At 42.1% G+C, this 22,945-nt stretch overlaps 1 protein-coding gene across 4 annotated transcripts in view; it reads right to left on the reverse strand.

The window, feature by feature from the left end:
• Positions 1 to 22,945, reverse strand: part of FERMT2 (FERM domain containing kindlin 2) — a 375,557-nt gene that overhangs the window by 127,142 nt on the left and 225,470 nt on the right. The window lies entirely within an intron of this gene.

The following is a 22,945-nucleotide window of genomic DNA, read 5'->3' on the forward strand; positions in this document are numbered from 1 at the left end:
GGATGGGGTAGTGGGTAGATTGGCATTGCAAGTTCTACTGTTTACAATAGTGTATGGTTCCCGTTTTACATTTTTATTTGTTAATTCTGGTGAGATTTTTCATTAGTACTTTCAAAACCTTAGCCATAGGTCTTGTTTTTGCACTGTATGAAATCAGGGGAGTAGTGTTTTTCTATTTCTTAAACAGAATTTTGCTTTTATTTTTGTTTAACAATATATGATCATTATATACCATGGGGGACACAAAATGATAGCGAATCCCTATTATTACCTCCCAAGGGGAGCACAAAAACCCTGACAAAAGAGGAATCACCAGATTCAGTCAGTGGTACCACACATGACCAGCAAAGGAAGCTTCACATTTTCCCTTTTATTAATGGTGCGGAGATGAGTTTCATGAATTCCTCAGAACTCCACACTTTTGCAGTCACTGCCAGTGTGCTGTTTGTGCTGCTTTATTTCAGGACGACACAGGAGTAACACCATGGTTAGCAATAAATTGATGGATGGAGATGCACTCTCTTATCGAATATGAAAAAATAAATTACTTGTAATCAAAGTTTCTTCACAATGGTTATTCTCTCTGTGTTGATGAAAGGCAGAATATTTACGTCTATGAAAGGGGTCTCAAACACTTTTTTCAATTTGTTTTTTGTTTTAAATTAAATATGAAGAATGCCCAAGAAGGGAATATTTGATTTTTTTGTTTTCAAATTAGATACTACACAAGTCAAATGGTACATTTAGCTAAAAATATCCTCTCCAAAATAGAGTAAACTAGATTTTAATCCAAAAATAATGCCCCTAGGTAAAGCAATTGACAATGACAATTAGACCATGTTCCTTAAAGAATCTTGGAAGACTTCACTATCTAATCATATCCAGAAAGGTGTCAGGTAGTTCGTTTTTGGATTATGGGGTAGATACTTCTATATGGTAACCAACTCAAACTTTGTAGGCCAAAATACGGAGAAGAGCTAGAATTACAGTTAAGTAACTTTTCCTTCTTCCTCATGGGATTCTACAATATTAATAAAAGGCACACTCTAGTAGGAAGATATGAACTTCTTCAGGCATTGACTTACAGGCTAAAAAGAGAAATGGTTTGTGAAGGTATCTAGGATAGATTCCAGGAGTTTGGAAACCAAAGGCACAATAGAGTGCACTTGAGGCTTTGCATGGATGGCTATAAAATGACAGCCACACCAATTTCGGGAGCAGCAGACTGCAGAAAACTTCTTAGCATATCTTACAGCTAAGGGAATTAGCAGATCTTGATGCAACAGAATCTATGGAAGCCAGTGAAAAAATAGTCATACCACATCAGCTAGATCGAGTCCGTAGCCGAAGGTGAAAACATGCGCTCCTAGGACTGACTAAGAAGTTGAAATACATCTCTCGTCACAGATGTTCAGGTCCGTTTTCTGTTTCCCCACATCTCTTGCAGGAAAACCCAGAAAGTGAAGTATCTCTGGCTGCCCGACAAAGTTCTGGGTACCGCTGTGTAATGGGGCTTTCCAAGCAAGGTAGATCTGGGGGACCTACAATGAAGGCTGTAGAGGATGTTGTGGCTGAACACTCATTAAAATTAGTGTTGTAAGAGGATGAATTGATAAAATCTCTTCCAGGTCTTCCCGGTGAAAGGAGACCCAGTTGTTGTCGAACAGGGTGGAAGTCTAAGGTGGGGAGCTCCAACGTCATGTAAATCTCCCTCTACAGACAGGTGCCTCCCAGTTGCTCGACACTAAAACATGGGTATGACTTGTTATCAAGCATCTTGACTTCGACCATGATAGAATATTAATGGTCCACTCACCTCCAGAAGGGGCAGAAGGAGTATCATGGGATCAAGAGAGGCTAGACTCGTGACCTCCAGAGTTACAAGTCGGTGCTGCCAGGGACATCCTGCTTACAAATTTACCCCTTATGCCGGAGGAAGACCCTTTCTCTGTCCTTCAGCCTCCCATATAACCTCTTCTGACAAATCCTGCTGTCCCAATGTAGTGGGTGTAATAAAGCCATGCATATGTTGTGCCCCTCATTTCTTGACATTTTCTCTTCCACAGTCTCACCACAAAGGAAAACAAAAAAAAAAAAATATATATATGTATATGTACACTATATATCTATATATAGTACATATATATATATATATATATATATCTGTTCGTGGCATGTTCCGCTGCAGATTCACGTGCTGTGTACTGTTCCTGCCATCTAGTGTTTGGCTCGGAGTGTTGCAAGTTGTTTTTCTTCTAAGAAGTCTTCGAGTCACGGGATCGAGTGACTCCTCCCTTTTGGCTCCATTGCGAATGGGCATAGACTCCATCTTAGATTGTTTCCCGCATAGGGTGAGGTAGGAGTGGTAGAATGAGAATACTAAAGATGTCCATGCAATTGGAATAGATCTGTATGAACATAGTTTGTGCTAAAGGAATGTTCATTTACATATATAAATTTTTTAATTGCAACTTAAACGACTACAGGCTCCCGGGGAGGTGGGAGGGCGCATGTGAATCTGCAGCGGAACATGCCACTAACAGATGTACACTGGGTAAGTGACATTTTCCGTTTGATGGCATGTGTAGCTGCAGATACACATGCTGTGCATAGACTACAAAGCAGTAATCCTCCCCAAAGTGGTGGTCAGCCTGTAGGAGATGAAGTCGTTTGAAAAAAATGTTCTTAGTACAGCCTGTCCTACTCTGGCTTGTTGTGTTGCTAACACATCTACACAGTAGTGTTTGGTAAACGTACGAGGTGTAGACCAAGTGGCTGCCTTACAAATCTCGGTCATTGGTATGTTACCTAGAAAGGCCATTGTTGCTCCTTTCTTTCTAGTGGAGTGTGCCTTTGGTGTAATGGGTAACTCTTTTAGCTTTGAGGTAACAGGTTTGTATGCATTTGACTATCCATCTGGCTATGCCCTGTTTGGATATAGGGTTACAAGCATGGGGTTTTTGGAAAGCAACGAACAATTGCTTAGTTTTACGAAATGGTTTTATTCTGTCTATGTAATACATTAGTGCTCTTTTTATGTCTAATGTATGCAGTGCTCTTTCTGCTACTGAGTCTGGCTGTGGGAAGAAGACTGGGAGCTCTACAGTTTGGTTTAGATGAAACGGTGAAATGACTTGGCAGAAATTTTGGATTTGTGCGGAAAACCACTTTGTTTGTGTACTTATATAAATGGTTCTTCGATAGTGAACGCCTGTATTTCGCTAACTCTTCGTAGTGAAGTGATGGCTATTAGAAATGCTACCTTCCAAGTTAAGAATTGGATTTGGCAAGAATGCACGGGTTCAAAAGGTGGGCCCATGAGTCGTGTAAGTACAATATTAAGATTCCACGAGGTTACTGGTGGGGTTCTTGGAGGTATGATCCTTTTTAGTCCTTCCATAAAGGCTTTAATAACTGGAATTCTAAAAAGTGACTTTTGTATGTTTAATCTGCAGGTAAGCAGAGATTGCAGTGAGATAAATTTTGATGGAAGAAAAAGTGAGATTTGCTTTTTGTAGGTGTAGTAAATAACTCACAATGTTTTGTATGGAGGCATCTAATGGTGTGATTTGGTTTGCTTTGCAGTAGAAAACAAACCTTTTCCATTTATTAGCATAACAATGCCTTGTTGTCGGTTTTCTTGCCTGTTTAATGACTTCCATACACTAATTTGAAAGGTTTAGATAGCCAAATTCTAAGACTTCAGGAGCCAGATTACTAGGTTGAGCGATGCTGGATTGGGGTGTCTGATCTGTTGTTTGTGTTGTGTTAACAGATCTGGTCTGTTTTGGAATTTGATGTGAGGTACTACTGAGAAGTCCAACAGTGTGGTGTACCACGGTTGGCAAGCCCACGTTAGTGCTATGAGTATTAGTTTGAGTTTGTTTTGACTCCGTTTGTTGACTAACAAAGGAATGAGTGGGAGAGGGGGAAAAGCGTAAGCAAATATCCCTGACCAATTGATCCATAGAGCATTGCCCTTGGACTGAGGGCGTGGGTAACTGGAGGTGAAGTTTTGGCATTTTGCGTTTTGTTGCAAACAGATCTATGTCTGGTGTTCCCCAGCGGTAAAAGTATTCTTGTAGAATCTGGGGATTTATTTCCCCACTCGTGAGTTTGCTGGTGATCGACAGATTGTCGGCTAACTGATTGTGAATGCCTGGTATATATTGCGCTATCAGGCGAATGTTGTGAATTGCCCAATGCCAATTTTTTTGAGCTAGGAGGCATAGTTGTGACAAGTGTGTCCCCCCCTGTTGGTTTAGATAGTACATTGTTGTCATATTGTCTGTCTTGACAAGAACGTGTTTGTGGACTTGAAGGGGTTGAAAGGCTTTTAGTGCTAGGGAGACCGCTAGCAGTTCTAAGTGATTTATGTGTAATTGTTTTTGTTGATTGTCCTATTGTCCTTGTATATTGGGGTTCTCCCCACCCAATCATCGAAGCATCTGTTGTGAGAATGGCGTGAGGCACCAGGTCTTGAAATTGCTGCCCTTTGTTTAAATTTACAGGGTTCCACCATTGAAGCGAAAAGTGTGTTTGGCGGTCTATCAACACTAGATCCTGAAGTTGACCCTGTGCCTGCGTCCATTGCTTTGCTAGGCACTGCTGTAAAGGCCACAAGTGTAGCAGCGTGTTTGGGACAATAGCGATGCATGATGCCATCATGCCTAGGAGCTTCATGACACATCTGACTGTGTACTGGTGATTTGGTTGTATGTTTGACACCATAGTTTGAAATGATTGAACTCTGTGGGCTTGGAATGGCAATTGCTTTTTGTGTGTTGAGCGTTGCTCCCAAGTACTGTTGTAGTTGGGATGGTTGCACGTGAGATTTTTGGTAATTTAGAGAAGCCTAGTCTGTGTAGGGTATCTATTACATACTGTGTGTGATTTTGACACCGGTGTCGAGTGTTGGCTTTTATTAGCCAATCGTCGAGATATGGGAATATGTGCATGTGATGTCTCCTATGAGCTACTACAGCAAGGCATTTTGTAAATACTCTGGGTGCTGTTGTTATCCCGAAGGGCAGTACCTTGAATTGATAATGTTTGCCCTGTATGACAAATCTGAGGTATTTTTTGTGAGATGGATGGATGGGTACATGGAAATACGCATCTTTTAGATCCAGTGTTGCCATGTATTCTCCGTGTTTCAGTAACGGAACTACATCTTGTAGTGTGACCATGTGGAAATGTTCTGATTTGATGAAGAGGTTGAATGTCCTGAGATCTAAAATTGGCCTTAGTGTTTGGTCTTATTTGGGAATAAGGAAATATAGAGAATAAACCCCTGTTCCTTTTTAGTGGAGAGGTACTAGTTCTATGGCCTGTTTTGTTAATAGTGCTTGTACCTCTATTTGTAATAGTTCTAGATGTTGTGCCAACAGTTTGTGTGCTTTTGGGGGGAACATCTGGAGGGAAATATGTGAACTCTATGCAGTAACCATGTTGGATAATTGATGGAACCCATGTGTCCGTGGTTATGTCTGACCAATGTTTGTGGTAAAGTGTTAATCTTCCCCCTACTGGTGTTGTGTGTTGGGGGAAGTGTGACATTGGAGTCACTGTTTGTTGCTGGGGGCCTGCTTGGTAGGCTGAAACTTTCCCCTTGATCTTGGGAATTGTCCCCTGAATGATCCGCGAAACCCCCCTCTCTGGTATTGGGACTGGTAGGTGGGTTTTGCTTGAGAGGTGGATGCCTCTGAAGGTTGCTGTATAAAACCTCCCCTAAATTGTGGTTTTCTAAATGTCCCTCTATACTTTGAAGAGTGGAGCGAGCCCATGGCTTGGCCGTGTCAGTGTCTTTCTTCATCTTTTCGATGGCTGTGTCCACTTCCGGCCCAAACAGTTGCTGCTGATTAAAAAGCATGTTTAATACTGCCTGCTGTATTTCAGGTTTGAATCCTGAGCTTCGTAACCAAGCATGTCTCCCGATTGCGACTGCCGTGTTTACAGTTCTTGCGGCAGTGTCAGCGGAGTCCAGTACTGAACCAATCTGATTGTTGGAGATGGCTTGCCCTTCCTCTACTATTTGTTGAGCCTGTTTCTGATACTCTTTAGGTAGATGCTGAATGATGTCACTCATTTCATCCCAGTGAGCTCGGTCGTAACGGGCGAGGAGGGCCTGCGAATTTGTGATGCGCCATTAGTTGGCAGCTTGCGACGCCACTCTATTTCCCGCTGTGTCAAATTTGCAACTTTCTTTATCAGGAGGTGGTGCATCTCCTGATGATTGCGAGTTTGCACGTTTCCTTGCGGCACCAACCACTACAGAGTCCGGTGGGAGCTGCTGCGTAATGAACACTGGGTCAGACGGGGTGGTGTGTACTTTTTTTTCCAACCTTGGTGTGATGGCTCTTCCCTTAACTGGCTCTTGAAATACTTGCTGTGCATGCTTAAGCATGCTTGATACCATAGGCAGGCTTTGGCATGACGCATGCGTGGAAGCCAGGGTACTGAAGAGAAAGTCATCCTCCACTGACATTATGGAATGTCGCAGCCCTGGCCAAGACTTGGGTATAGGAGGTGCTATCCTCTGGTGGAGATGGTTTTGAGGAGTAGCACTCAGGGCTATTGTCAGAGACAGGGGGATCGTAGAGGTCCCATGGATCTACATCATCCTGTGTTTGCACAGTATGTGTGGGTGACTGTGCAGTGGGCGTGCTAATTGGTGACCCTGTCCTTTGTGGCGAATGTGGTGGCGATATTTCCGGAGAAAAATGGCGAGTTGGTGATTTCTCTCTAGCCACTTTAGCTCTAAGCTGATCAGTCTCGGTCTCGGTTTGTGGTTGAAAAGCCAACTTTCTCTTAAATTTGAGAGGAGTGGCAGTTTGAATCTTTCCAGTATCCTTATGGATCTGTATTCTTGCTTGAGTTTGGTCAAACTCTTCAATGTCCAGTTCCCCTTCAAATCTGTGCCTCTCCTTCAGTTGTTTGGAGAGCCCATGTTCCTCTGCATAAGAGGTCTTTTTTGGCTTCAAAGCCGGTTTTCTTAGCACCGAAATGCCCATGGTGATGGTTGACCTCAGCTCCGAAAGGCTCTTTCGAGGCTTAGTGGCTTCGACAAGGCGATGTCGGCTTTTTTCGACGCCGGTTTCTCGGCTCGAGTCGGAAGCCTTCGGCACTATTTTGGCCTTCTTCGGTGCCGAAGATGTTGCTTGGTCACCGCTTTTTTTTTTTAATGAGTCGAGCCATGGCCTTCAGGCAGTGGCGTCCCCGAGGCCTTTTGTTTTTTCGGCTGACTTTGGGGTTGGGTCGGGGCAGGCGTACTCACTTTTGGCCCGCTGTCGGTGTCTGTTGAGTCGTCCGATTCCGATCCCTGGAAGAAGATAGCCATCTCCTCCTCTTCGACGTCGAGGTGTTGCGACGATTTCGACGCCATCTGCATGCATCTCGCCCTCCGATCTCTTAAGGTCTTTTTCGACTGAAAGGCCTTGCAGGCCCCACAAGTATCCTCTCTGTGCTCCGGTGACAGACACGGATTACAGACCCGATGCTGGTCTGTGTATGGATACTTAGCGTGGCATATCGGACAGAAACGGAAGGGGGTCCGGACCATGAGGCTTCGACGACGAGTGTGGTCGGGCCGATTAGGCCTCAGCTGGGCACGGAAGCCACAAAGGGCCACCGAAGCGGCTGTCTCGTCGGTGACTATGTATCAATAGAAGATGTTTCCCGAATGCAACAATACAGACCGTTTTTTGATGATTTTAATACTTTCCCGATTCGAATCACGGAGCGAAGAGTAACACGTACACTGGGTAAGTGACTTTTTCTGTTCAATGGCATGTGTAGCTGCAGATACACATGCTATGCATAGACTACAAAGCAGTTCATACTCCCAAAAATAAGCGGTGGTAGCCTGTAGGAGTTGAAGTTGTTTGAAATAGTGTTTGTAAGACAGCTTGGCCAACATTGGCCTGTTGCTTTGAAAATACATCTACACAATAATGTTTTGTAAATGTATGAGGAGTAGATATGTGGCAGCTTTACACATATCAGCCATTGGTATGTTTCCTAAGAATGCCATAGACGCACCTTTCTTTCTTGTAGAATGTGCTCTAGATGTGATCAAAAGTTGTCTTTTTGCTTTGATATAACATGATTGTATGCATCTAACAATCCACCTTTCTAACCCTTGTTTAGAGATAGGATAGCAACAAAAAGTTGTTAATCTTTCCTAAAATCTTTAGTTCTATCTATATAGTACATAAGAGCTCTATTGAGATCCAGAGTATGAAGGGGTCTTTCTGTAACTGAGTCAGGCTCTGGAAAGAAGACTGGCAATTCCACTGTTTGGTTGATGTGAAAAGGAGATACTACTTTTGGGAGAAATTTGGGATTTGTTTTAAGTACAACTTTATGTTTGTGTACTTGGAAAAAAGGTTCCTCAAGAGTGAATGCTTGTATTTCACTAACTCTTCGTAATGAAGTAGTGGCTACGAGGAAGGCAACCTTCCATGTCAAAAATTGGATTTGACAAGAGTGCGTGGGTTCAAAAGGTGGGCCCATAAGTCTGGTAAGTATGATATTTAGATTCCAAGAAGGGACAGGTAGTGTTCTAGGTGGAATAATGCATTTTAATCCTTCCATGAAGGCTTTAATAACAGGAACTCTGAATAGAGAAGTGTGTTGAATAGTCTAAGTATGCAGATATTGCAGTAAGGCGAATTTTGATGGATGAAAAAGCCAAATTAGATTTTTGCAAATGAAGTAGATATCTTGTATTGATGCTGTAAGTGGATCAGTGTTTTTAGATGGAAAAGATTTGTTTACTACTGTCAATTTGTTAGCATAACATTGTCTAGTAGTAGGTTTACGTGCCTGCTTGAGCACTTCCATACATTCTAATGGAAGTTTTAGGTATCCAAATTCAATGACTTCAGGAGCCAAATCACTAAATTGAGAGCACTGGGGGTTGGGTGCCTGATTTGATCTTTGTTTTGTGTTAACAAATGTGGTTTGTTTGCGAGTTTGGAATGAGGTACTACAGACAGGTCTAGGAGTGTGGTGTACCAATGTTGACGTGCTCATGTTTGGGCTATGAGTATCCTGGTCAGAGATGTCGGGCGTAGTTTGGTGACCAGAAAGGGAAGGAGAGGGGGAATGCATGAGCAAATATCCCTGACCAACTGTTCCTTAGAGCATTGCCCTCGGATAGGGGATGTGGGTGTCTGGATGCGAAGTTGGCATTTTGTGTTCGCTTGTTGCGAATAGGTCTATTTCTGGTGTTCCCCATTTTTTAAAGTACTTTTGAAGTACCTGGAAGTGGATTTATCATTCATGTGTTTGTTGGTGATTCCTGCTTAGGAGATCCGCCAACTGATTGTGTATTCCTGGAATGTATTCTGCTAACAGATGAATGTGATTGTGAATTGCCCATTTTCATATTGTCGAGGCTAGTAGGGACAGTTGAGATGAATGTGTCCTGCCTTGTTTTCTGAGGTAATACATGGTCATCATGTTGTCTGTTTTTATCAGAACAATCTTGTGTTTGAGAAGGGGTTGAAATGCTTTGAGGGTAAGAAACACAGCTAATAATTCTTAATGGTTTACGTGAAGTTCTTTCTGTTAGGAATCCCATTCCCCTTGAATGGTATGGTTGTCGAGATAAGCTCCCCAGCCTATCATTGATGCGTCCGTTATTGTGGTCTGAGGCACAGGGTCTTAAAACGACCGCCCATTCATTAGATTGCTGAGATTCCACCATTAAAGGGACGTGTGGGTTTGGCGGACCATCAACACTAGATCTTGCAATTGACTGTGTGCCTGAGACCATGGTTGAGAGGCATTGTTGTAAAGGCCTCATGTTGAGTCTTGCATGTGGTACTGTCGCTATGCAAGATGCCATCACTCCTAGAATCTTCATGATAAATCTTACAGTGTATTGTTGATTTGGCTGTATGTGTGGTATGAGATTTTGGAAAGCCTGTATCCTTTGTTTTGGATATGCTAGGGCTTTTTGAGTATTTAGAATAGCACCTAGGTAAGGTTGTACTTGTGCTGGTTGAAGGTGAGATTTCTGGTAATTGAGAGTGAACCCTAGTGTATGAAGGGTTTCTATTACATGTTGGCATTGTGTAAAATTGCTTGATTTTATTAGCCAATTGTCTAGATATGGGAAGACATTAATGTGTTGCCTTCTTAAGTAGGCTGCTACTACTGCTAGACATTTTGTGAACATTCTTGGAGCGGTTATGCCGAACAGCAGAACTTTGAAGTGATAATGTTTTCCTGCTATGACAAACCTGAGGTATTTTATGTGAGCTGGCTGGATGGGTATATGGAAATGTGCATCTTTGAGGTCTAAAGCAGTCATGTAATCTTGTTTCTGTAGTAGTGGAATGACGTCCTGCAGAGTTACTATGTGAAAGTGTTCTGACAGGATGTATAGATTGAGAGGCCGGAGGTCTAGGATAGGCCTTAGAGTGCCCTCTTTTTTGGGAATGAGGAAGTATAGTGAGTATACTCCTGTCCCTTGTTGAGAATGTGGGACAAATTATATTGCTTGTTTCCACAGTAGGGATTGTATTTCCTGTTGTAATAGAACGTTGTGTTCTGGGGACAATTTGTGGTAACGTGGTGAAATGTTTGGAGGGGTGGAGATCAATTCTAGGCAATAGCCATTGCGAATAATTGTTAACACCCAATTGTCTGGTGAGATATTTTGACAATGAGAGTGGAATTGTTGTAGTCTTTCTCCCACAGGATATGTGTGGGGTGGATGGGTGGGATAGAAGTCACTCTTTGGATGATGTAGTGGCTTGTTTCGAGGCTTGGGATTTGACTCCGTTTCTGAAAAAAAGGCCTCTATAAGACCCTCTAAATCCCCATCTCTGATATTGTTGCTGCTGTTGGCCTTGCTTTGCCTGGGAGGTAGAAGCTTCAGAGGATTGAGGTTTGAATCCTCCCCTAAATTGTTGCCTGTGAAAGGAGCATCCATACTGTGTTGTGTATAATGCTCCCATTGCTTTGGCAGTGTCTGAGTCTTTCCTCTGCTTTTTTTATGGTGGTATCGACCTCTGGCCCAATTAAGTGTTTGTCAAAACGCATATTGAGTACTCCCCTGTTGGATTTCTGGCTTAAAGCCAGGAGAGCGTTGCCATGCATGCCTCCTTATTGTATTGGCAGTATTTACACTCCTTGCGGCTGTATCGGCAGCATCGAGGGCAGACCTTATCTGGTTGTTAATTATGGCCTGTCGCTTCTACGATCTCTTGTGCTCTCTTTTGATGCTCTTTTGGGAGTTGCTGTATGAGTTCTTGCATCTCATCCCAGTGGGCTCTCATCATATCTGGCATTATGTGCTTGTGAATTTGCAATTTGCCATTGGTTGGCTGCTTGTGTGGCCACTCTCTTGCCAGCAGCATCAAACTTCCTACTCTCCTTATCAGGTGGAGGATCCGCTGAGGACTGGCTATTAGCCCTTTTTCTAGCCACACTCACCACCACTGAATCTGGAGTAACTGCAGCTAGCAAAATCATGGTCAATCTAGGTAGGTCACACTAGGTGCCTACTGATCAGTGGGTGGGGACAGCACATACAAAGGTCTCCAGCAAACTGATTCATAGTGTATTGCCCCATGGCCTGTGGATACTTGGTAGTGAAGTCTCAATTTCGTTTTTTCTTTTTAGCTAACATGCATTTTGGAAAATGACCCCATTAGCTGAATATAAAGTCTAAAAATGTTTGGTTTTGTTTCCACGACCTGTCTATGAGGCTGGAAGGCCCTCGGGGAAAGAAAACATCTGTAGCAAGTGAACACTCTTGTGGTTTTGAATCAAGGAACCTTAATCGTGAAAGACCAAAAGTGAGCCCATAACTTATTTTTAGTCAGTCACTGTAGTCTCAGTGGGACTGGATCTGAAAATGGTCTTAGACACATGTTCAGCAGTGTCAAACAGTGAAAGGCTCTGCTGTAGTACAATAGACACCGCTTTCCAATTCCAATGCACCAAGGACACCAACTTTCAGGCCTTCACTGAGAGGATGCATACAAAACGGTGTGGACTACAAACCACACCATCACATGAGTGGGTTGGAAATCAATGAATGACCTTCCCTATTTACAGACAAGCAATATAAAATGTCCTTGATAACTTTTACTTGTCTACTAGCTATAAAAAAACAGCCCGATTCATTGTGAGCTCCGCCAAGATGGAAACAACTTGAAGTCATCCAAGGATAGATTTCTTCCAGGCAAAGTAGTAGCTTATCATATTTTACACTTGGTCCCGCAAAGTTTGATGGAAATAAGTGTCCTGTGTAGGGCTGGAATCACAGATTATAATTTTTTTCAAGTGTGAGGCTCCGGATAGGGTTGGTGGAATCAGACAGAAAAGTAAACAAAATATTTGTTAACAGTTATTACCTCGATGGAATCCACCCTGTGCAGTTAACAAGGTAATACCTTTTACACTATCATAATAAAGACGGATATGGATAGACTATACCTAGTTCCTAATACCCAGTGAGGCTGTCCTTAGGAAGGAATGGACTGTGCAAGCCATTTGTAAATTTGATGGAACTTCCTTTCTCATAGGGGGAAGTTAACCAGTAAAAGGCTTGGCCCTAGTAACACTGGATGCAAGGCAAGAAACCACTCCAATAGAACTGCAACGTTTACTGGCAGGTTCAACTTGTTGCACTGGCCCTACGATTTTCTCTAAAGCCACCTCTTGGAAGCAGCACCTATAAGAGGGTGAGGTAAACAGGCTTCCCCACTCTGAGATTACGGAATCTTATTCAACCCTTGGGGAAGCATCAACTTTGGCAACTGACTCGATTTTACTCCTATTACCAAGGTTACCCTTTTACACCAACTGGTTGATTGCTGATGAACTGCCTATTTTAATTTCTTTAACTCAATATTGAAGTAAGGAGGAATTTGTGCCAGAACTCTAGTTCTGCCTTACGATTCACATGTTTAGATTCTACCCTCACTTGGCCCATTAAGCGGATTGATTTGTCCACTGTAGAAATATAAGTAGAATACTGATGCTAGTTATCATCCTATCAAGAAACACCGCTACTGTTGATATCCTTGTATCACAGTATCATTTCATGTTTATGCAGTATGAGATTTTGAATGTGTATCTGAAATGACAAAAGGCACGATTGCAATGAAGGCATTAGGTGTATTCTAACAGTATTGATATTTGCCATACAGGAGGCAAAATGTATGTTCGCTTACATCCACAGATGTAGGATGAAAGTCAGCTGCGTGACCTTCTGGACAGCGCTGTGTATTTTCAACCCTCAGTGAGCGTGACAAACATGTTAGACCACTTTGGGTTTTCCCTTTAACTGTATATTTTTGCTGACATCACCACCAGATGCAACCCTACACCAACTTCGTCCTCCTTTACAGACCACCCAGAAATTAAACATTCCCAGACATTTCTAGACACAGTTTCAAACCTTAACACTATACTCCAACCTATGCGTTCTTGGGACCTAAACATTTGGATTGACAACCCAAATATGCCCCATCCAAAAGCTATCACTGGCTTATTCACAATGAACCTACATCAGATTGTACACAATCCCACACACATCGCTGGAAACATCGTAGATATAAATTTTCGCAAACCCAGAGCTAGTTACCGTTCAAAGCCTAACACCAGTCATACGGCCAGACGACCATTTGGTAATTTTCCATCATAAAACACCACAAATCAACACAACGAAAACCACCTTACATACATCCACCTTTCAACCATGGAACAAACTCAATTTTGAATACTTAGAAACACAACTAACAGCCGTCACAGATCTAGACAGAATAAATTATCTTCAAAAACTTTGTGAGTGGTGACAAGAAGCTTTTGATGTCCTAATACCACTCAGAAAAACAAAACAGGACCAAAGAAAACAAACACCTTGGAAAAATACAGAACTAAACAAAATAAAACAGATCAGAAGGCTGCAACGAACCTGGCTCAAAATAACCATTCAAGACAAACGTCAGCTATGCAAATTTAACAGCACATAGAAAAATCAAAAAAGCTAAAAAAAATAAATAAAAAAAAAGTACTACTCAGACAGAATTCAGAATGCTTTATTTGCAAATATAGAATTTTATAAATATTCAACGAATTTCGAAAACCTAAATGCATGGAAGGAACTCATCCAATTCCTAAAGATTTCACAGACAAAACTAGTGAATCATTACACAACTAATGCAAACACATTGGATTCCTATTTAAAACAAAGGAAAACCACCAGCACCAACCAGTTTCCAAAAATCCCCTCCAAGAGTAAGCCAACCCAGCCTCTGCAATCCTTTAAATAAATATCACAAAGTTAATTTATGGATCCGGTCAAAGCAAGCAGGGTTCCGGGTGCCCTTCTGACCCTTTCCCACCACACATCTTCAAGAACATTCTTCTGTCTACCTCTGCTGCCGCACACCAGTAAAAAGATTCATAAATAATGCTTTAATTACAGGAATCTTTCCTGAAGACCTTAAAAAGAATACATACGCCTATTAATAAAGAAAACAAACCTGGACCCACATGACCCAAACAACTACAGACTAATTACAAATGCACCTTTCCTGAGCAAACTGATAGAAAGAACAGCTTTTGCAGATGTCACAATTCATTGAAGATAACTCCATACTTTCAGACTACCAAACTGGATTCCACCCAGCAAGAGGCACTGAATCTGCCCTCATTGACATCTGGGATGAACTTAAAAACAAACCAGACCACAATGGAGTTGCTGCACTACCTATCCTGGATCTCAGCTGCCTTTGACACAGTTGACCATGACACCCTGATACAAAGGCTCTATGAACCTGGCAGAGAGGGGACTGCTCTTGACTGGATGACATCCTACCTTCAAAACAGAACTAATGTCATCCCTCCTCCTCATTTCTCGTCCAAACCCTATTTCACAAAAGCAGGGATCATCTCACCCATGCTTTTCAACATCTACATGATGTCATTACTGGCAATGATCAATGATTTTCAACTCACATGTTACAGCTATGCAGATGACGCACAAATATTCCTTAAAATGGAATGTCCAAAGACAGTGGAAAACCCAAAATCTTCAGTTGCTTCAGAGCCGTTGATCAGTGGATGACATAGAGCCATCTCAAACAATGCTTCCAAAACCGGAAAAGTGATGACCCACTCTGCGCCTGGCCTGGCGATCTGGGACCACCTACTAAAGTAGGTAAGGAACTAAGAAACCTTGGAATTACCATGGACTCTAATTTAACAATGAATGCTCAAGAGGACAAATAAGCAAGATCAAGCTTCATCACCATGGAAAACTCTGCAATGCATATTTCACCTCAGACTTCCACACAAGGTGCCGGCTTCTATCTCTCTTGTACTTTCTAAACTGAATTACACCAATGGCCTCTACCATGGATCATCTCTACCTACTATAAAAATATTACAAGGCATTCAAAACTCTGCTGCCAGACTACGCCTACATGTAAAGCCGCAAGCCCACATCTCCCCGCCTTGAGGGCCCTAAATTGGTTGCCAGAAGATCCACCTTCAAGCTGCTTTGTATCACCCACACAGCAAGAAATGGAACAAAACTGCTTTTTAGTAGGAATAAAATCACCAAATACATTCAAAGAAACCCAGCTCGAGATTCGCATCCCACCTCAAAACACCACCATACAAGAAAGACAATGGGTGACAGTTTTCTCTGTTCAAGCTCCCAAATATGGAATTCATTACCCCAAAATATAAGATCCACGGACAACTATCTTATTTTCAGAAGACTACTCAAAAGTTAGCTCTTTCCTACATAACCACCATACTCAAACAGCAATGGACTGCATATCCCTGTGTAAACATTTTATAATCTGATTATATGTAGCTACGTGTATTGCTTTGTACAAATATGTATAATAACTATTTTTTCTTAAACTATCTATCTATCTATATATATATATATATATATTTTTTTGTGGGGTCTGTTTAACAAATGTCTATTTTACCTATGGTTAAATGTATATATGTATGTATATTTATGTGTAGGTGTATGTATTTGTATATTACATATGTGTATGCATGTACACGTGTATATTCTACGATTGACATGTTCATAGGTCATTGCATAGTTTATATATAAGTTGTTTGATTAGATGCTTATGAGTGTATTTTTTATTTCACCTCTCAATAGATAAATATCTTAACTATTTATCTACAAACATTTCAATACTGAAATATTGAGGAAAGAAAATAAGGTTATAAAAGTACACAAATAAATTAACTTCAAATACTACAACTCTTGAAAGTCTGATTATACAATACAACTTTAAATCTCAATATATTATATTCCTTACACTTATTTCCTTACTATGTAATCCTGTATCTATATATTTACTACTTTAGTCCTACTGTGCAAGAGGAAAAAATGCTCTTGAAAGCTTTACTCTATCTCACCATCACCCTACAGCTCTATCAATCTATCCTCCATCTCCACCCTCTGACTCATCCCAAACCCATTCTATTACTATCTCCAAAATAACCCTCCTAGACTCTTCCTTCCGCTACTCTCTCCTGGCTCACACCCCAAACATCAGTTTACTCTATGATTTCCCAAACAACCCTACTAAATTCTCCTTCATTTATCTCGCCTTTGACTCATCCCAAACCCCATTTTACTACTGTGATCTCCCATCTCTTTCTAAAGGGGTTTCCATCCTCCACCTCTACTTTACTTATCCCAAACCCCATCTTACTACTACGATCTCCCAATTAACACTTCTGGATTCTTCCATTCTCTATCCCTCCATTATTCTATTCAGTCCAACTAACAGACTCTCATATCATCTGCTCAAATTAAGTCATACCTCCCTATACTAATACTGTACTTCAATTTCCCTATGCTAATCCACCACTAATCCTTTTGGGTTCCTGAGTAGCTTGCTGCTCGCTGAAAAGTGCTTTGATGCCTCTTAAGGGGTAGTAAGCGCTAGATAAATACAATTACAATACATGGGCACTGATTTTAGAGGACTAGCACTCTTGTCAAACCCAACCCTCTCACAGAGTGGCTAATATCTGCTCTACCCGATTGCCAATGTAGACCGCGTATTACTAATCAGAAGTACAGGCCTTTTTATATGCAGCACTTAGTTTGTTTTATTTTTGAGGGGTGGATGGGGGGAATTTAGGGGTTGGGAGGGAGGACTGCCTACTAGCTTCCTTCCTTTAAAGGCTTATCACTCATCACTGGGATCCATGGGGTGGACATATAAGCTGCTCCTTAAGTTGGCAGGGCAGGGGCTTGTAGGGGAAGATGGGGAGAGCAGACAAACCGGTGAGTTGTGTACCCAATGTCACATGCTAATATGAACTCCACCTCTCCATTTTCCTGGGTACTGGCAGTCTGCCTTCACAGTAGGAAAAAAAAACCAAAACAAACAGCCATCAAAAGCAGGACACTAATGTGTCCCTCTTCCATCAGCTATAGAAGGTGGCCCAGATTTCAGAACAACTGGCATCTTTATTCTGTGGCGCAATACAAAATTGTAGGACCCTCTCTTCCAACACTAAATGTGATCCTGTGAGTCATGTCCCGCGGATATTCGCTGGCCTTGGGCTGAATAGGGCCCCCTCTTAGTGATTGGGGCCACTTCAACTGTTGGGGTCCCCGCTGCACCAGGCCCCGGTGTTACGTCCCGCTTCTTTCTAGCTCTTACTGTTCCTCAGTTAAATGTGCTTGCCTCTTTTTCAAGAACCAGGTCTATAAGAACCATCTTTGGTCTAGATGCCAATGGCCACTGGTCCTTCCTGTGGCCAATGCAGTTGCTCCAACAAGTCTATGCCCACACCACAGTAAAAACTAGGCCTTGGTAGAATGTTAGTTTCTGCTTGTGAATTCAGGGTAATTTTGGTAATTGAGTTACACTTGTAAAGCAGAATTGATGACGAATTAAAATCCCACACCTCTTTCAGTGAAATTAAAAGCTATGCAGTGGTTTTTAAAGTTTAGAAACCTCTGCATATATCACTCTGTGCCTTGCATTCTCTGCAATGACAAAGTTTTAATCACTGCAGAGTATGCAATGGTGATAAATATTTCGCTGTGGCATTTTCTTAGGCAAATGCACCCCTCATATCCATTGGTGAACATGAGGGTGCATTTTGCAGTAAGAAAATAGCACTAAATGCCCACTTCGCCCAGTCGAGGAATTCTGCAGAATTTGGTATAATTTTAATGTAATAATATGAAACCAAAAAGCAGAGAATTCCACCCACACATAGTAAAATCTTAGTAGTTTGGGGCTCCTTCTCTGTTGAGCTGGAAAAGCAATACACCTCACTGACCCTGCAGTGTATTATAGGAAGGGTGGCAAACACTCAAGGTGCAGAGCATTATTGGAGCAGTGTGCACCCCATCTAAAAGGATCCATTTTGTCTTTACGTTAGGGTTTTAAAAAGAGTGCAGGACAGCATATTTTTCATCCAACTATAATTTTGGGTCAAAAAAGCTAATTGGAATTACTTTTTAGAACAAAAAAAGAAGAAGTACACAATGTTGCTTTTTATAGGCATTTTTTGTTGTAAAAATCCTTCTATACATGCAAAGAGATATTCTACTGTTTATAGACTGAGAGAATTCCATGACAGAGAATTAAACTGTGGGTCATGCTGAGAGCATCTAACATAGAAAAGATTATCTTCACAAACACGTAGGTCCAAGCCCTTTCCTTATGTGGGGCATGTGGCACCAAAACTTTCACTATAGGGGATCAGACCAAATTTAAGTACTGCAGACCATACTCAGTTTCAAATACCTGTTGACAAGAACAGAATATGCACCTTACATGAAACTTGAGGTTGGAATTTCTATTTTGTGGTGCAGACTTGCAAGACATACTCCACCCACATGATGTTGGATCCAGAAAATTGCAAACTGTTTTTGTTGCATTCTTTGTTCAAGGAGGAGTTCTATTGAGTTCCCTCTTACAAAGAACGGTGCATGCTAGTCTAGGGTAACTGTCACTCAGCCCGCTAAGTAACTAACTAGTGATCATCTCAAATGGAAATTGTCGATTTTAATTTGTAAAGGTCACGGTTGGTGAAGCATGAAAATAATGCAGTTCTTCTGTGGCGAGTGACACAGAAAAAGAGTTTTGGTCTTCATGGCCCATCCGAGACCTTTAAAATTAGGTTCAAATGAACTGTACTGTCACCTATTTTACGGATGAAAATTGAGGATTTTAGGACTTTTACTATTGAGTTTATATGCATTATTTTATACTGTAATGCTAAATAAAAAAGTGCCTTTTGTACTCCGAATAACACCAGATATCACTGAAACCCACAATGCACTGGGGCGCATGATTCAATTACGTTTAGATAAACTAGGTCCTGATGAAAGTGAGGAATAGAATATTATTCATACATTCTGCACACTACAGTATAATGCTGTGTGACTCTTTCCTAGCTCTGGGATGATCACATGTGAATTTGTAACACAAACACTAAAACCAATGGCTACAATTAAGTAATGTTTTCTGTTTGTGAAATGTATTTCATGGTACACACACACACACACAAAGACTGCCTAGACCTTAAAGTAGGACTCCCATCTCCACCAAAATGGTGACAGCCTGGAGAGCACTCAGAGGACTGAAATGTATCAAAAACTGCCAAGGTCATCAGAGCTCTTTTTCTGGCATTAATAGGTCTGCATTAATGCGCCAAGTTTCTTAGGAAAGCCCAGGTAATCCCTTTCTAAGAAAAGAATGTGTTTGCGGTGAAGTACAAAATTGGTAATCATGTGCAGAGCCAGTTGCTGGCTAGCTTAGATCTGGAGCTAGATCATGCATGATGTAGTTGAACAAACGAAACAGACAGCATTTGTTTTGCATGAACTAGATGTGTGCTTTCAAAGAGGTACATGATAATTCTACTACTTAAGGAATAGGTGGTGACTAAACATTTTAGCTTACAAGACAGTTTGTGACAAACTAAATACACTGGTTCAATTGAAGGCCTCATCAATCTTGTAAGAAGCATACTGAAAATGCATGTCAGAGCTGGGACAACACCTGATGAGATCAATTCCTATAAAAGTTGTACAAATGCCTTACGTAGCAGCACTTCGAACATGGACAAGTGTCCCATATGCTCAAGATAAGCTCCAAGTACAATCAGACTGATGTGAACCCCTAACTGTTTAAGGATTAGTAAAAGATATACTGAGTGGTAACACTTAATATGACCTAGGATTCAAAGCGTGCTATACTTTGCTGCATAGCAAGCACAACTAAATTATAACTTTAGGAGTCAGAAGGTTGGACTGACTCATGTGTGTGCATGTATTTCTTTTTACACCAGTGTGAGTGGCTACATCCCCTTCCCCATCTGAGAACCCACATTTGCGTTCAGCACTGCACCAGCATTTAGTGACATTGAAATTTCCTGCCCAGATAATAGATGGCGAGACATTCTTCAACCTGTTGTGAAATGCTAAGTGACTTCCCCAGATCCTCGGCTGTCTGTGATGCAAAATTATTATAATAAAAATTAATTAAGATCAAATTAAACACATCCATTTGTAAGTTTAAAATAAGGGGTGGCTGCAACAACCTCCACCTTATAATTATTCCATGCACAGGTGACAAACTGCCAATCCCCCACTTACGTTCCCCTCCCAGCTCCGAAAGGTATGGCAGTTGTATAGGCACTGTGAGCACTATGGGGAAACGCGCTGCAGGAAGCTTGGAGAGGGCAAGCCAACACGAGGGATCTCGGTTTTAACTGCCACACCCACCCCCCCACTCCTCCTCCTCCTCCCCCACCCTCCAATGACAGACAGGGCAAATCGTTAATCATTATCCGATAAACCTGACAGTTTCAAAACGATTAGGATGGGCCCACAATGATAAAGATAATGGCCGTGTAATTCTTTACTGGCCTTCTGGGAATTATTATTCCTGATTTTGCACAACTCATTCTGTGAAGGTGGACAAAAGAAGCCCAAAGTTATTGCCACTATTGTGTCATAATTCACATTTGCCAAATTCAAGCGTGAAAGTAGAAATTGAACACACAGAGGATCACTAAAGTTCAACACCACACAGTCCTCATCAGTAGATTTTGGCATGTCCCCTACCGATCTTACTCTATGTGCCATAATGAGTTTTCTGTGCATATCTTGGTGGGCGTCAAAATGTTTCCTGCACCAAAATGCAGCTTTATTCACCAAACTCCAAGGATCCTCGTGAGTGTCACCTGCCAGAGGGAGAGCCCCCTACTAGCACCAATGTGCAGGGAGTGCCATCCGGAAGAAGATGTAAATGATCGAGTGCCCCTTTAAGTTTTGCCTGAGCGACAGGTTGCAGGTGGTTCGGCAAGGACTTTACCCCATTCTGATGGATGAAGTGTGCCTTCTGAGATAGAGATCACGTCCCATCTCTGTTGCTAATGTCAATGCTGGGGTCTTGACTGCTAGAGGAATCCTCAATAGGAGTGGCCTTGACAGCTAGCGGTAGGGCCTTATTGTCACATCCAGCCGGTCATGGCACCTAAGATTGATTAGAGGCCTGGGCACCTCCCTGAGTTAGTCCTGGGAGATATCCTCTGCCAGGGGAATTTATTAATAACTCAAGATGGCTCTCAATCTTCCTCAGGGAGTTCCAGAGCGGATCTAAGGTGTCAGTAATAAGTTTCCGAATGCTGGATAGCAATTCCCCCATGGGAGAATACAGGCCCCCCCACAGCTGGCTCGGGCCCTTCTGCAGGTACCTTCTTGCTATGATCCGGAGCATTAGTTGTAGGGGAGTACTATGGTCTCTTAGATCTTGTGATGCTTTCACCTCTTTTCCTTTTCCCAGTATGAGTTTTTTTTTTTGGCCACTTCCTCTATTCTAGTCAGAGATGGTGTTCACACAGGGGTAGTGCAATCTGTAGGAGGACCCTCACATACCACAATGGGGGAAGTGGGACTACAGATTGAGCTGGCTGAGTTACTTGACAGGTGCCTTCCTCCGAACTCCCCATCCCGACCTCGCACCAAGGTTGGTGCTAAGGATAATACAGAAGACAGGCGAAGAAGAGCATAAAGATAGTCTCCTCTTAGCCAATTCAATTTCCTTAGTGAGGACGCCCACAGCTCTTTGTAAAAAAGCCATCCAACGTTGTATCGGCGATATTAGCACTTTGAGTCGCCATTATAGTCTTACTTTGCCCATATTGGTTGATTTTTAATTGGCCTAAGCGACAACCTACAATTCGACAAGGGACCCTCCAAAATGCAAGCAAATTAGCCACTGGTGTAGCAAAATTCACAATACCTTACAAAGTGCCAATGAGCCTGCTGACTAATCCTTTGTAGTCACAATGACTGAGGATCAAGAGGAGGGTGTGGGGAATGGGGAGCCATGCCTTGCTCTGCTGCAGACAGGCCTGTTTTTGGCCCAAGCGCGTCGCGCGCAGCAAGACCAGGAGAGTAGCTTTATGCACCTCTGGGCACAGAAGCTGGTCACAGGTGACCCTCCTGCTGGGCAGTCCAGTGGGAGTAATAGGCCCCTCCAGCTCTGTAATCACGTGTCTCGTGCAGCAGGACCTGAAAAGTAGATTTATGAGACTACGGGTGCAGACTCTGGTCAAGGAAGGCCCTCCTGCTGCACAGTCCAGTGGAAGTTGTAGGCCTCTGGCCCTGAAATTACATTTAACTGCCATTTATGAAGCACATGAGAAATGCCTTGATCACACAACATCTTTGAAGTTAACTAGATGAAGCACACTTAACTCACTACCCTACACAAACCTAGTATGTATTATGGTCAGCCATTTAAGTTAGGTCTATCAAAGCTGCTTGCAGGCTGAATTGAATCCCATCAAAATCTACCTAACTGTTTCTATCCAAGGTAAATAAAAGGAGCCCAATTTCAACTGAGTACTATTAAATGAGGAGGCAGTATCAAGACTAGGTAAACGTGTTGTGAAATTA

Source organism: Pleurodeles waltl, chromosome 9 (genome assembly GCF_031143425.1).
Source record: "Pleurodeles waltl isolate 20211129_DDA chromosome 9, aPleWal1.hap1.20221129, whole genome shotgun sequence".
Classification (NCBI taxonomy): Eukaryota; Metazoa; Chordata; class Amphibia; order Caudata; family Salamandridae; genus Pleurodeles; species Pleurodeles waltl.